This window comes from Corvus cornix, chromosome 1A (assembly GCF_000738735.6).
Source record: "Corvus cornix cornix isolate S_Up_H32 chromosome 1A, ASM73873v5, whole genome shotgun sequence".
In the NCBI taxonomy this organism is placed as follows: Eukaryota; Metazoa; Chordata; class Aves; order Passeriformes; family Corvidae; genus Corvus; species Corvus cornix.
This window is the reverse complement of record NC_047057.1, coordinates 61,266,160-61,281,291: the sequence shown is the minus strand read 5'-3', so window position 1 is coordinate 61,281,291 and position 15,132 is coordinate 61,266,160. Positions and strand designations below refer to the sequence as shown.

The 15,132-nt window shown below is 42.2% G+C and overlaps 1 protein-coding gene across 6 annotated transcripts in view; it reads left to right on the top strand.

The window, feature by feature from the left end:
• The first annotated feature begins 6,065 nt into the window (after nucleotides 1-6,065).
• PACSIN2 (protein kinase C and casein kinase substrate in neurons 2) overlaps nucleotides 6,066-15,132 on the top strand; it is a 53,911-nt gene continuing 44,844 nt past the window's right edge. For 5 of the 6 annotated variants that reach the window (XM_039571492.1, XM_039571490.1, XM_039571491.1 and 2 more), the window contains exon 1: nucleotides 6,066-6,193. The gene's annotated coding sequence lies outside the window, so the exon portion shown is untranslated. Of the gene's footprint in view, nucleotides 6,194-6,575; nucleotides 6,710-15,132 lie in introns of those variants that run through there. The other variant, XM_010410272.4, reaches the window with a different exon arrangement.

Sequence of the window (15,132 nt, the reverse complement as noted above, 5' to 3'; positions counted from 1 at the left end):
ACCCAGTGTGGGGAGGGGAAGAGAGGGAGCTAAGTGAGCGGCTGGGTGGTGTTTCATTTCCAGCTGGGCTTAAAACCACAACACAAACCTCAGGAAAAAAATCTGTAATGAGCAGCAATTCTTCCTTTTCTATGCAGAACTTGAGGCCTCGTGTATGTCAGTGAAATGTTCTTGAGAAACTCAAAATTAGGAAGCTCTGTTGCTACGTAATGTCTGTTTTTAAGACTCGTTGAAAAATTATGTGAAGGAATTTTGAGTAAGGAGAGTCTGTGTTAGCTGGAATGAGTGTGCATAAAGCAGCTTTTCTGCAGACTTGGAGGGTGCCAAGGAAACTAAAGCAGTCATAGCTAATAGTTCTGTGGGAGGAGGAAGAGGGTGGTATGTGGATATCATGCAGTGAGATGCTGGTTTGTACCTGGTTGTGAAAGGTAAAGGTGAAAATTGAGTTAGGAGGAAGAGAAACTGGAAAGGGAAACTTTAATTGCTTACTCAGAGATAAAATCTTCAACTTTTCACTTCTGCATCTTTAACTAAATCTCTTGCTGTAGTAGGACAGAACTAATGGTACCAAGTGGTGCCCAGGCTATCAGCTGGAACGGAGGTGATGAGGGAGACGTGTAGCCCACTTGAGGCAGGTGTCTGCCGCAGGAGCTAAGGGGAATTGACTACAGGAGCGATGCTGACGTGTAACAGAAGGTGACAAACCTCATGTGGATGCTCTCATTCAGAGGTAAGGTATCTCTTTTTGCTGGAGTCTAATTCTCCAAAAGGTTAAAGCCTGTTTTACCTCCGATTGAGAGAGCTTAAATCTGAGTGACTGCGAGCAGACAAGCTCTTAGTTCTGAGTAACTGTGGCCTTGGGCCAATCATCCTCCAAATCTAACAAAGAAATTGTTTTGGCTTTCAGGGGAGCAAAATAAATCAGAAATAACAGTTCTCAAAAGTTCTGACTTTGGCTAGTATAATAACTTGCCAGGCAGAGCTGATAAAAATGTGTGTCTCAATCCTAAAATACTGTTCTTCGTATGCTCCAGTGCTCCCTGGCATAAGGACAGTATTGTATGAAGAATTAAATGGACAAGCTCTAAACAGCTACAGGAATTGTTATAATGGGATCAGTGTAGAAGGAGTTTATTGTTAGAGTTGAATAGTGGGGCTTGCTTCCTGGGCACTAACCTTTCTCCCTAATAATTCTTTGACATGGAAGGAATTAATACAATTCCCAGAGAATAGCTTCTGTACATGGCTTGAGGAACTTCATTAGTATAAAAGAAACAGTATTATTCCTAAAGCTACTTCATTACTGTTGGCTTTACAATAGGACTTCTGCCTAAAATGTCCCTGTCTCCTGATTCACTTCCTGCTATAAACTCAACAAAACAATAGACATTTCACAGAAGATATACAGCTCTGCATTTCATCAGCAGAACATGTCAGGCAGAGCTCATTTATCTCTGTGGTAAAGGAAGGGCTTTACTGTGTCACTATAAACTGGTGCTGTTTCTCAAGTAGTTGCTGTTCAGTTGACTTGGATGGAAATTACAGAAGGGAGCTGACAGTCCATGCCTGCTTTATGACAAGAGTTCACTCCTGCTTTTGGGTCAGTGGGAAGGGCTCTGTGCCCTGTGGTGCAGAGGTATCCACTTATGCTGACCTCTAGGGCTTCTTAAACAAACAAACAAACAAACAAACAAACTTTATTCCTATCATCTCTGCAGAAAACAAACGTGGATAGCTGGGAAAAGCTGACTTTAGCCATGATTTTGTTAAAAATTTGATTATTAAGAGGAAATAGGAACATGAATTAGTATCTTGGGAAAATTGGTTGTTTTATACTGAATTGTAGGAAGTTGTGTGTGCTCGACTGTATGTTTTTCCAGCTTTTTTAAGTTGCCATCAAAGCCTAGGCAAGCTCTCCATACTTGAACTTTCCCAGTTATGATGATGACATAGATACCTTTATTATTGACAGAAATTCTTCTGTGCCTTCATTATTCTCCAATTTAATACCTATTAAAAGCAAATCATTCACATCTGAGGTAGTAGTCATAGACAATTGGTGTAAAATAGAAAAGTTTGGACAGTATGAAACTGTAATTAAAAACAGTAATGTGAAAAACAAGGAGACAACAAAAAATATTTCAGACAAGAACATGGCTTTTATTTGAAAGGTTCTTTCTCAGTGAAAGTTGGGCAGTGAAACAGTGAAATTGATTGATTTGAGTGGAATTAAATTTAATAATCTGAAATTCTTTGCCATTGGTTGGTATATATAGTCACTAACAGCATTACACTTGCAATCAAAATATGGTTCAGGATTTAAATCTACATTTAAAGTGTAAACAAAGATGTATAACACATGGAGTTTCTTAGCAAGAGAGAAGGAGTTTGAAGAGAATGCTGAAATGTTATGGCAGCAGTCAAGAAACACAAATTTGTTCTGAGTGAAGACACGAGACAGAATTTCTTTACAGAGAAAGTACTAGTGCCTAAAAGGACACATGGAATTTCTGAGGACAGCAGAAGAAACAAGAAGCATATTTAAAAATAGATTGTGTTAAAAGTAAAAATAACCGTGGGATATTTATCTAAAATGAGAGGATTTTGTTTTTTTCTCCACAAACTTCCTGTCCTGTTCTTAACAGTCTGAATCTAATACTCACCAGTGGGGCTGGATAGACTGTCAGCTGTTCTTCTAAGGAAAAAGATTAAGGTAATCTTTCACTGGATGTCACATTTTTAATATAACTGAAAATGTGCAGAGAACAACTGCTTTTTAGGAAAAAAAATCAAAATGCTAAAATCAAAATTATTAATATGGTAAAGCTTGATTCTCTACATAAGTAAATTATTTATGCCATCATAATAGTGCCATCATGCTGGGATCTTGTATCACTGATGATAGCTATAATTAGACCACTAATCTCTTTTAATTCACTACAAGAAGAACTTAATCTTTGAATATACATAAAGCTAATTTACATTTTATAAATTGAAAGAAATAGTACTTTATTATCCACTGAGGTATATTTCCCCAAGCAGTTTTTCGAGTGCATATATGTATGTATTTATGCAGTGCATGTAGCCTCAAACCCTGTATATATTTATACATACATTAAACTGTGTTACTGGAAGTAATGAAGTCAAATTACTATACCTGTATGTGTATTAACCCCAGTGCAGACAAATTCTGCTTTCTTCACGGGAAGAGCAATAGTGTTGGATTCCAAAAGTACACTAAGGTGACTCTAATAATGTTGCTTCCAAATAGTTTCAAATGCTACACTTGGAATGGGGTAAAAATGTGACAGTTAAAAATGTATTTTTAAAACTCTTGTTATTGTCTTACTGGCTTCCAAAGGTGTCCAGGCATTTTTCATCTTAAGTGTCAAAAGGATAGAAAACATCTTGCAAGCAGAAAAGAATATTCAGCAGCTTGAAAATACTATTCCCTAAAGTGGTACCTTGAGAAACCTCAAAATATTAAATTAAGACATTCATAAAAATTGCCTTTCGGTACACTTTCTTTTTTCCAACTAATAGTCCTGCCTCTACTTTTTTTATCTTCAAAATTATCATTTCATAGCATTTATAAATATGTTTCATAGCAGTTATAAGGATGCTAGGTGAATTATAAAGATGTTTAAGTGAAACATTGAAAAACACAATTGTTATTCCTCAAGTTGTACTAAAATCTGAGTTTAGTTGTTTGTACAAAAATGTTGTGTAAATTCCTCGTTTCTGATCAATCTCCATTCCCTTGGAAGCTGAAACCAGTTCAAATTCCATATGAAGATGACTCCCAAAATAACACACTGCCTTTACACTATGGCACAAGGGCTAAATTTATTGTACCTCTATGTGCATGTTGTGTGTGTATATGATAGGTTTTATATATATAAAAAGTATAGTAAGTGTATATATGGAAATAAAGTAAAATATATGTAAATAGAGTAATAAATTGTATACCATTTCCATGCACATATTATAATGTAATTTATATAATTATATGTTATATATATAAATATATATATATATAATGTATAAGCAGTATATCAGCCTACCAAAGTCAATGCATGGGAATAGCTGATTTGAGGAATATTTTCTTCATTGTTAAAAGACTGACTGATAGTTTGTGCCACCAGACTCGGGACTTGAAGACACATTTCTTGCTCCTTTTACATTAACTGTCCCCAAACTGGCCTAAAATAAGAATGTGGGCCCTGATTTTCACAGGCAGTAGCATAGATGCAATCAGCACTGGGTTTGGGGCACAAGGTGGTTGTATTCAATGAACTCTGTGTGAAATAGTTGGGGATTTTGTGTGTCAGTCTAGCCCAGGCTGCAGGTTCTGTCCTCTGCTAAACTGGAATTCCCTTTCATCGCAGTATGAACTCTGTTCTACTGGGGAGTGCTATGATTTATGCTGAATTCCTGTTCTGTTTCTTCCATCTTTGAACAAGTTTGAGCATTATTTGACCAAACAAAGAGATGAATGACTGTTTTGATGTTAGATTGAAAAAAGTCTTAAGTGTTCTGGCACGGAGAATTTCCAGCTTCAACAATGCTCCAGGCAAAACGGAAGCTTAATTCCTTACAGAAAGTGCTGTATTTATGATTCTATATGTCCCTTGTAGTGTTCTATAAAGAAAGCTTGATCTCTCATTTAATGAGAGAGAGTGTAGAAAACTAAAGTGCAGCTGTGGTCAGAAGTGTAAGAAACAAATTACAAGATTTCTCCTCTCAAACATGTACTGTTAACTTTCAACACAGGAGAGTGAAGAAAAGGAGAGTAGGGAAGGGAGAAATCACTTTTAATCTCAGGAAGTTTACCAACCTGACCAAATTTCATAGTACTGTTAATAGCAGTTAGTTCAAATCTGTTTGTCAAGGACATTCAGAAGATAAATTTTATGTCAGTGCTATGGTCTTAAAATCCTACTGAACTAATCTAAGTGAATCTAAGTTAATGAGTCACAGACTGAGTGAAGGAGTACAGGAAGACTTGGCGTCTATCTGATTGTATGCGGACTTGCATAAGAAACATGGCCAAGAGGAAAGTACTCTTAGGACTGTTTTGCAGCCCTACGCAGTGATCCAGAGCTCTTGCTGTCCTCAAACCAGGCTGTCCCAGGGGACAGCGCTGGAAGCACAGCAGTGATGAGAAGGGCAGATGGGAGGGAAATGCAGAAACTAGTGGCAGAGAAAGCAAACGCTGAGGGGACGAAAGAAGGTCACCGTCGTGGCTGCTGCTTGGAACTTGAAATGGTCCTCTGTCTAAAACAAATAAATCCGAAAGATAGGCGAAGGCGGGAGTACCAGTTCTGATACTGGGCGAGAACGGCGTAGCTCCGCGGACAGCGGTGTAGCCAAACCAGCAGTGCCGGGTCAGAGGTGGCCCTGTCCTTGAGCCCGTGCCCGGGGCAGCTGCGCGCCCAGCGCAGCCCAGCGCAGCCCGAGCGGGCGCTCCCGGTGCCGGCGGAGCGCACCGCGCTGTGCGGAGCGGCTTCGGCGCCTGCACCGCTGCGGGGCGCGGAAAAGTCCCCGACGCTTCCCGGGATCTGTCAACTTGCTCAGGTTTCGCTTCGGGGAAACAACATCTGCTTATTCACGGTGCCCCGCAGTGGAAACGGGACACGGACGCCGTGTTAGACCCGCCGCGCCCTGCCACGTTCCGCAGTGCTCCTGTCACGGTTTCCTACACCAGTATACCTGGCTCACGCTGCGGCCGGGCAGCCGCTGCCCACGCGGTGGCCGGAGCCCCCGGGCTGAGCTCGGGCCGAGGCCGGGGTGGTCGGAACCCCCCGAGCTGAGCCCGAGCCGGGGGCGGTCGGGGCTCCCGGGGTGACCCCGGGCCGGGGGGGCGGGGCCGCGCGGCTCCAGCTGTCCCCGACGGCCGCCGAGGAGCGCGCTCCGGCCGCGGGCGCGCGCACCACCCCTCACCGCCCCCGACTAGGAAGCGGCGTTGATTGGCAGCCACGGAGAGCCAATAGGCGGTGGGGGCGGGAGCTTGCCCGCGCTCTCAGCCAATGGGCAGGCGGCTGGGCGGGCGCCAGGGGGCGGGCGGGGGCGGTGGCCGCAGTGGCGGCGCTGAGCGGAGCGCAGGGGTCGGGTCGGTTCCGCCGCGCTCTCGCCGTCTCGTCACCCCCCACCCCCGCCGGGCACGGGCGACAGGCAGGTCCCGGCGCCGCAGGTGAGGGCTGCGCCGCGCTCCGGGGCCCTGCCTTCGGGAGAGGCTCGAGCTGGAGGCCGGGTTGGGATCCCCGTCGGAGCCGTTGGGCAATGGCGGGCGGTGGGTCCGGGCGGGGGGAGCCGCTGGTGCCGCTGCCGCACCGGGCCGGTGCCGCTGCCCGTGCTGGGGCCGGGCCGGGCCGGGGGAACACCCCCAGGGACCCCGCTGGATGCGGGCCGCCCACCCCGCCGGCGCTCCGGGGCTGCCGCTGCGGCGGGTGCGGGGAAGGTGAAGCTCTCCTTGCACGGCGCCAGGGGAAGGGCAGGGCTGGGGCTTGCGAGGGATGACGACACTGGCTCGGTTCCTGTAGGAGGGGAGAGCTCCCTGCTCGGGGAAGTTTAGTGACCCACTCGGTCGGTGGTGGTGACCGCTTTGGTTTGGAGAGGGCAGGAAAAGAAGGCAAGGATGGACTCCTAAACTTGAGCAGCTGGGTTTTTCCTCCCGGCTTTGAAATCCCGGCGCCCCGGATAATGGCAGGTAACGATGCTGGTTTGGTGGGAGGAGGTGTTTCTACGGGGGCGAGTGAGGGTTTAAACTGCTCAGGGCCTCCTGAGTACCGGTTATGACCCAGCTCAGTCAAGCTTCTTGGTCTTGCCGTTGCTGCCTTCTGTCTTGACTTTCCCTTTTTTGGCCTGTGGAAAGAATCTCCTCATCTCCTAGACCGAAACTTCTGTGTGAGAGACAGACATCTCTTTATGTGCATTGAGGCTACCTGGTTAGGGAAGAGCAGGATGTGTACAGTGTCTGCCTGGCTTGCTGTATGTCTTTCTCAGCTGTCTCTGCTTGGAGTGACTCAGAAGCTGATAGATTCAGTCTTCTGAGCCGTCATCCTTTTGCCTGAGCAGTAAAGGAAGCCAGAAAGACACAAGTGGCGTACGTTGTCCTTTGTAAACTGAACAGTTTGAAAACTAAATGCAGTCTCTCAGTTTTAAACGCTTGGATTACTTGATTAAAATCGTAGATTAGCTAGGATAATTTAAAACTAGTACACCACTGCTCACGTTTCCTGTACCTGTTTGTGTAAGTCTGATCATTTGACCCAGATTTGGGTAAGAAATGAGCCTTGGATATGCTATGCACTTTCGTTTCTGTTGTGCTCTACGACCTCCTGCTCAAAAGGCTGCCATGAGACTGTTTTCTCTTGCTATTGGGGAGTGGGTGAGGGATAACCTTCTGCTAATTTGGATTTAATGCCAGCATCTGATCAGCTCTTCTTTAAAGCCAAAAACCTTTCCCTTGCTTTTAAAAGTTAAAACAGTAGTAGTGCATTATTACAATAGCCATAGTGAAGGCTACGTTATGTAAGCAGCTGAGTTTTCATTCTGATTTTAGTGCAACAAAAGGATCATTCTCATCTGCGATGAGACAAGCACCACTTTGTTGCTTTCTTGGGCAGGGTGGGCACACATGACATTATGACTCTTATTTCTGCTTAAAGGTGAGCAGTAACTACAAGAGTTTGCCAGCTGTGTTTCAGATGGTCAAAACTTGTTAATTGCATTCTTTACTATTAAAGTTATTATTACCAAGGGCTGATGTGCTGGCTGTTTTATACCTGTACCTGCCTGAAATTATATTTTTTCAAACTTGCAATTTGCCTTCAAAGATAGTAGTTATATTCTGCCAATTATGACTGAATCAGCTGAAGCAGGAGCACATATTAGCATAAGGAGCATGTCTGTTTAGCACAGTGCAACATCATTTTAGAGATCCCTGATCTCTGATACACCACAGCTTCAGTGTGGTGAGCAGGAGAGGTGTGGAGGTGCCACCTTGCCATAGCTGTTCTATGCTCAAGTGCTCCAAACTCCCTTTGGGAAGGAGTTTACAAATCTGGATCAAATTTTTCTTTTTTATGCCTTTGAAATACCATCATAATAAAATGGCTTTTTGACTGTGGTCTAGATCGTTGTGATCTATGAATGCTTTTAAACAGTGCCTTCAGAAGATGCCTAGATGATATATTTATCTAGTGGGTAGATGTCTGCTTTCTTTCCTTTTGATGAGCCACTTGAATGTTGGTCTGAAAATCAGTGAATCTGTTATTTTTACCAGGTGACATGTTTGGATGATTTAGTGTCAGGCATGAGAAGTTTTGTTCCCCTGCTCTGTCTGTGGAGCATATGGGCACCTTTTCCAGCTCTACAGCTGAGTGAGCTACGTGCTTAAAGATGTCCATATGTCAGCTCTGTGCTTCCCTGTGTGTGGTTAAAATGAGCTTGAAGGTGACTGTGAGTTGAATGCCTATAAATGCAGGCCAAGAAGATGCTGTGCTTATTGCAGGAATTGGATGAAACGCTTAGCAGTGCTGCCAGTCAAAAGTTGCCTGTGCTTGTACAAATCTGTGTCGTAATACAAAGTAGCTAAAAGGTAGCTTTCTGTTTCTGAGTTGGTGCCTGGTTTTCTTAGCGTAGCAGCTCCTGGAAAAAGTGCATCTTGTCATACAATAAACCAGGAGAACAGTAGATGCAGATTGAAGATGGGTTTTGTTTAGGTGGGGTTTTTTGTTGTTGGTGGTTTTTCTTGTTGTTTTTGTTGTTGTTTTGGTTTTTAATATGTATTTTTAAACATCCATATAAAGTAATATATGAGTGCCTTTTTTGGTTCTTGGAATCTCTGCTTTTTTAAAAAAATACTAGGATTTAATGACTTTCTTGTTGCCTGGGACCTGGAATGAAGTATCTAATGCTTGAATTTAAGACTAGTCTGTGAGATGAACAACTTCTTTGTAACATGGGATTTAATTCAAGCTCCCCCAGAAATAATCCCCAGAACTTCAAGAGGTGACTCTGTTCTTTTCAACTAAACTCAGTTACTGATTTTTGACTCAATGTAATGATGGCTTTTTCCCAGGAGATGAAAAGAAAGAAGTAGGGAATAAAACAGTGATGTAACTGTGCTGAGATAAACCAAGCTAAGTGTTCTGTGGTTGAATAGAATGCTGTATTTAGTATGAATGTTACCTGGCTGGTTGGCTCACTGGGGTTGAGAAGAATAACCTGGAGTTGACAGTAAAATAGCTGCTGTATTCTGGGGTTGGTTTGCAGTCTCCATAGTCCAACTTGTCACGAGACTTGAATGTTATTCCTTTATGTGTTATCCTTTAAGATGCTTTTCCTAGGGGAGGGGAATAATCCAAATTTCTCTAATAATGTTGGTCTAGAATCTGCCTTGATGAGTGCTCCTTGGAGTGTGAGAGATTCTGCTTGAGCCGCTGGTGCACTTGCTTAGAGTCCTGTGGATCTTGGTGGACAGGATGTGTCAATATTTGAGGAAGTTCCCAGCCCTAATTAGTAAATAGGGGTAGAACTAACATGGCTATTGTAACACTGCACAGTAATCAGCTCCAAGGCAAAAAGAAAATGTCTCTTGGGTTTTAAGTAAGGTGGTTTGCTTCAAATTCTTAGAATATGCAAATATTTTAAAACTGTTCTGGCTTACACAAGGTATTGTAAATATTTTGGTAGTATTGGAAACCTGTGTATTGAACTGTTTGGCTTTGGGCTAGTGCATATTGTTAACTCTTTTTGCTTGTGTAGGACTCTTCTTTAAGAACTAATTCCAAGGCATCTGTAGACCAAAATTTTTAAACAACCTTCTGTGCCTTTTATCACATACCCTAGAGCAGTGAACAACAAGCCAGACTACAGTATAACGGCAGAAATGGTGAGAATGAGAACTCTGTACGGTATTATGAAGTATTTCTTTGAAAGAGTTTTACTGAAACCAAAAAGGCTGGATTTTATGTAATCTTTTGACATAAACTTGTAACATAAATGGGCACCACTCAGACTTTAAGTGACACTGTGAACTCAGAGGAGTTCACAAGTATGTTCTAAGTATCTTCTTCTGCCTGTTGTGATTAATATCCTGATGTACTTGCAAGCTCTTAGCTTTTGATATAAAGTAATAAGTTGTTTGTGACTACTAAAACTGGCTGACCTTGGTGTTACTCTACTGTTCATTATGAAGTCTCTTGTTACAGAAGTGTGATATTCTTTCTGCCTTATTTTGTTGTGTCTTTGTGCATGAGTAGCACAAATAGGGCTCAAATCTGACTTTCATGTATGATGGTGCATTAATCTCTCCCACATACCAGGTGAATGTATTGCTACCTAGTGATTGTAGCAACAAAATGTTGTTGACTGGGCTCTGAAAAGACTAGCAGAGTTTTTTGTACCTGGCATCTCACAGCCATGGTTTTGGGTTACAAAACCAACTTGCACAGAACTTCTTACGTGGCATAGTAATAGTAGCTGAATATTGAAATAAGATTTTTTTTGTTGTTGTTCTCAATAGCAGATGCACAGCCACACTTGATTAATTTAAAAATAATATGACAAAGAATATAATGAGCTGAGTTTTTTTCTAATTTCTGACTTAATAGGTTAAATAAAAAGTGCAGGGTGAATATGCTTAATGTGCCCTTTTTTAAAGGGGTAATGTGAAGTACAGATTTCAATAAATAATCTGCCATGAGTCACAGCACAGGACAAACGGGACGTGGTTTTGGTTTGCCCTACGTCTCTCATCCTCTCCCTTAATTGAGACTTTCTTAGCAATTTGACAGATACCTACCTCCCTGCTGAGTAGAACAATGCTGCTTTCTTTTTGGGAGAACTGATAAATGGGTAATAAACAGGTATAGATCTGTTAAATGAACTCTGTGTATTTAATGGAACCACGTGCATACATCATCAACTTGTAGGCATGCTTACTTCCACAGTCTTTGAATAATATTCTTAAAAACATTTCTTCCAAAGTCTTCAGGTTCTCTCTGTCCCTTAGTAGTTAGAGATAAAAGCTTCAAAACTCTAATTTTTTCATTTACCTGTAATAATCTAACCACTCAAAGTCATCTGATATCTCGTCAACATAGAATTGTGCTTAACTTATAGGAGCTGCTGAACAGCTTGCTTTAAGCTCTAGAGGGAATTCATCTGAAGGACATTGTTCTTAAATTCTTGCTGTGTTGAATGAGGTTATGGTTCCATTCCAAAATGTGAACATGCTGTTTTACACAGGAGAAACTGGGTAACCATTTCATTTACACAACTTTTCTTTAGTTTTTGTGTGTTAGAGAGCTTCATATAAAGAATGCTGTCGGTGTAGTGTCATTCAGATACAGAGAGAAATAAATTGAGTGGCTAGCTCTTCCTCTTTTGGCCAATTAAATTCTTGGAAACTATTACACCCACACCTGGGAGTATTGCCATCTCACTGTCTGTTATTTTAGGGCTCTGAGAGTTGATGTTTTTGTCATTTTTGAAAGCTTGTGCAACTGAAAGTGGTAACAACCAGCACATATGGATAAAGTATAATCAACCAATAATGTTTGATTCATAGTGCCACTTCCCAAAGCACACTTCCATGCTGTCTTAAGCAGAGTCCTAAATGGAAAGTTAAGTGAAAAAAAGTTGTATTTTGTTACTGTGTCATTGATGGCCTATGGTGAGATGGCCGTGGTTGGATGCCAGGTGCCCACCAAGCAACTCTGTCACTCTCCTCATCTGGACAGGGCAGAGAAACTGTAACAAAAGACTCACAAGTTGAGATAAGGACAGGGAGAGATCACACCCCGGTTATGATCATGGGCAAAACATACTAAATTCAGGGAAATTAATTTAACTTACTGCCAATCAAATCAGAGTAGGGTAGTGAGAAATAAACCCAAATCTTAAAACTCTTTTGACCAATCCTTCCTTTTTTCACAGGCTCAACTTCACTCCTGATTTTTCTGCCTGAGTGGCACTGGGTGACAGGGAATGGGGATTGCAGTCAGTTCCTCACACATTTATCTCAGCTGCTCTTTGCTCTTCACCCTCTTTATCTGCTCCATCATGGGGTGCTTTCCATAGGAGATGGCTCTCCACAAACTTCTCCAACATGAGTCCTTCTCTCAGGCTGCAGTTCTTCACAAACTGTTCCAGTGTGGGTCCTTTCCAGGGGGTTAGTCCTTCAGGAACAGCCTGCTCCAGTGTGGGTCCCCCACAGGATCACAAGTCCTGCCAGCAAACCTGTTTCAGCCTGAGCTCCTCTCTCCATGGGGTCACAGGTCCTGCCAGGAGCCTGCTCCAGCCTGGGGTTCCCATGGGGTCACAGTCTCCCTTGGGCTTTAATGGCTGCACTGCGGGATCCTCCATGGAGTGCAAATTTGGCTGTATCCTCAGGAGCATGTGTTGGAGATGGCTTTAATGAATAGGCAGTTTTGGTATGTGGATCATGCATTAGCATTCTGTAGACATTTCAAGATACTATCATTTGATTAAAGAGATTTTAATTGCTGCGGCTCTTAAAATCTTTAAGTAGGTTGATTATCCAGGTGCTAATAGCATGCAGAAGAAATGCAAAAGGATGATTAATAGATTTTAATCCAGGAAAGAACCATTTGTAATCATGTGATCTTTTCTGAAAAAGACCATCCGTAGGACTTGTGTGAATGAATCCCTGTTGGAATTTGATACAACCACAAGGAAAACTTCCTATTTAGAAAAAAAGGATGTATAGTCTACCACAACCCTATTAGGTGCCCAGTTAGCTAATTAGTCCTGCTGTCTCTAACAGGGTAATCTCTCTGATGTATAGTCAGACAATATACACTTCTAGCTGCCTACCTAACAGCACTTTATTTATATCCTGTGATTCATTGAGCACGTTCAACTGAGCATTCTGCTCCATTTCAGAATTCCTCAAACGTGATGCTTAAAATATTCATATTTATGAGATAGGGAGATTAAACTTTGTCTTGGTACAGTCCAATGCAATTTGCAAATTAGGATCTTTAGGTTATGCTCATTTCAGCAAACAGTCCAGATAAGTTTGTTAGCACTGGTTTTGGTCTTATTTACTATTTCCTCAGGCTTTTGTAAAGATTGTCTGGGCAGTAGATCAGTCATGATTCCTGATCTGTTCCCAGGTCACCAGTAATAATGGTAAAGAGCTTAGCAGTAGCTTGGTGAACACATCCAGTTTTGTAATATTTCTTGACTCTGTCTTTTCAGGGCTTAAAATAAACATAACATCAGACTGAGCTTGTGCTATTCTGCATCTTGATCAGAATACCTTGTGAAAGCAAGGTCAGGGCTGTGTTGAGACTTAAGTCCTCAGCATAGTCACCATCACTCAGGATGGTGTCCTCATAAAAAGAAGGTGATGCTAAGAATTTGGTTGTACTGTATTTTTCTTTTTACTATGTAATAATAATTATCGACTTGGTATGCTCAGATGGAATCTTACTTCTTCTATTTTTGACTTGTCCTGGTTCTGGCCAGGACAGGATTAAATTTTGCAGTAAAATTTAACTGGCAGGAGGGGCATGGCCAGGACCTGGAGGTTATTCTGTACCACCTCAGGTCATTTTCCAGGGATGGGGGAAAGGCTCCCTTCAGGAGCGTGAAGGAGGGATGCCTGGGCATTGTTAGGGTTTTTCTGCGTGCTGAGTGTGCTAGAGCATCCCAAATGATATTTTAAAATTCTTGAACAAAAGCTGGTTTGGGCTCCTAAGTCCTTTTAATTTCTAGTTTGAGGGCTAATAATCATATCACTCAAATAAGATTATTTGTCAGTATTCATAGATCTTCTGCCTCTGTTCTACATTGAAGTGAGTAATAGCATTGTTGCAAAGGTTGTTACAGTCAGGATAATAAAGGAGCTTTAAATATGATTGCAGTCTACCAATACAACTATTTCTGTGTTCATTCTGCTATCTTTTGTCATTTCTAGCTTTTGTTATATTTGTTACTGTGCACATCCCCTCTTTTCCACTTCACCTAGAGGTATTTCTGTAGGTTATGTGGTTTTCTTCAAATGTGGCTTTGGGGTCAGCTATTAAAAAGTCTTGTGTGATTCCCTGTTATTCTTGGATGGTATATTACTATTAAAATAATACTGAAGTAATATTTTATCAGATCGCCAAAGCTGAGCTTCTCAGGACAGGTAGTCACTCCTAGTTCTGTCATCCATTCTCTTTTGAGGTATGGATGCATGGTGTTCCTTTGTGGTGAATGCAGTGTGCTGTTTGAGTTAGGACATTGTCACCTATGAATCCCATACAAATTTTGGAGTTGGGAAGGTGAAACATGGAACATACATGGATGGGACCAAAGGGCCCCACAATAATGTGGCATTCTCCTTCTCACAGCAGCTTGTTGCAGAAGGAGCTGTGTGTGCTGTGTTGTTTAGTGTGCATTAGTGGCCTCTGGTAGATACCACTTAGTGCTCATGTGGTGCAGAATGTCTGTGGAGGGTTAAATGTTCTTTAAAGTTGCTAATATTTCAAGTGAGTAATGAATATTATTGCAGAAGTGTCACCACTCGTTTCTTGACCAATCCTCTCTCCCTACGTAACCACGTACAAACGCTTCCGTTGTGTGACATGTACAGTGAAGTTCCAGTGTTATAAAATGGGCTTGATTTATGTTCCCAAAGGCAATAATATAATCTCTTACTTGTATGCCTACTGCTTACACATAAGCAATGAAAAGATCTTTTTGCCTTTCTTTCAGGGTGTCAGCCTTTTTCTGAAGGGTATCTTGTGTGTGGTCTTTGTACTTGCCTACTCTTTGTGTTAGCATAACATCTTGGTGCTTGTTAAACTGGCTCCAAAGTTTGTTGCTACTTCTACTCCAGTGATAAGTTACTTCAAAACAAGTGATAGTCTGTGTTGTGACTAAAACAGGAAATCAGGGTTTTTTTGGTGGTGCTCAGCTATTTGTTCAGCTATGTGTTCCGTGGTGGTCGTGTTTATCTGGCTGTGCTGTGTCTGGGGTTGGTTCTCTGGTTCAGCAAGAAACCTTTTATTTTTGCAGAGTCATTTTCAGCTGGATAAAGCTTGGCACCTGACTTCCCAAACAGAATCGATGGCATAGGAATGGGTCAGGAGGGATGACTGGGGATGCGGC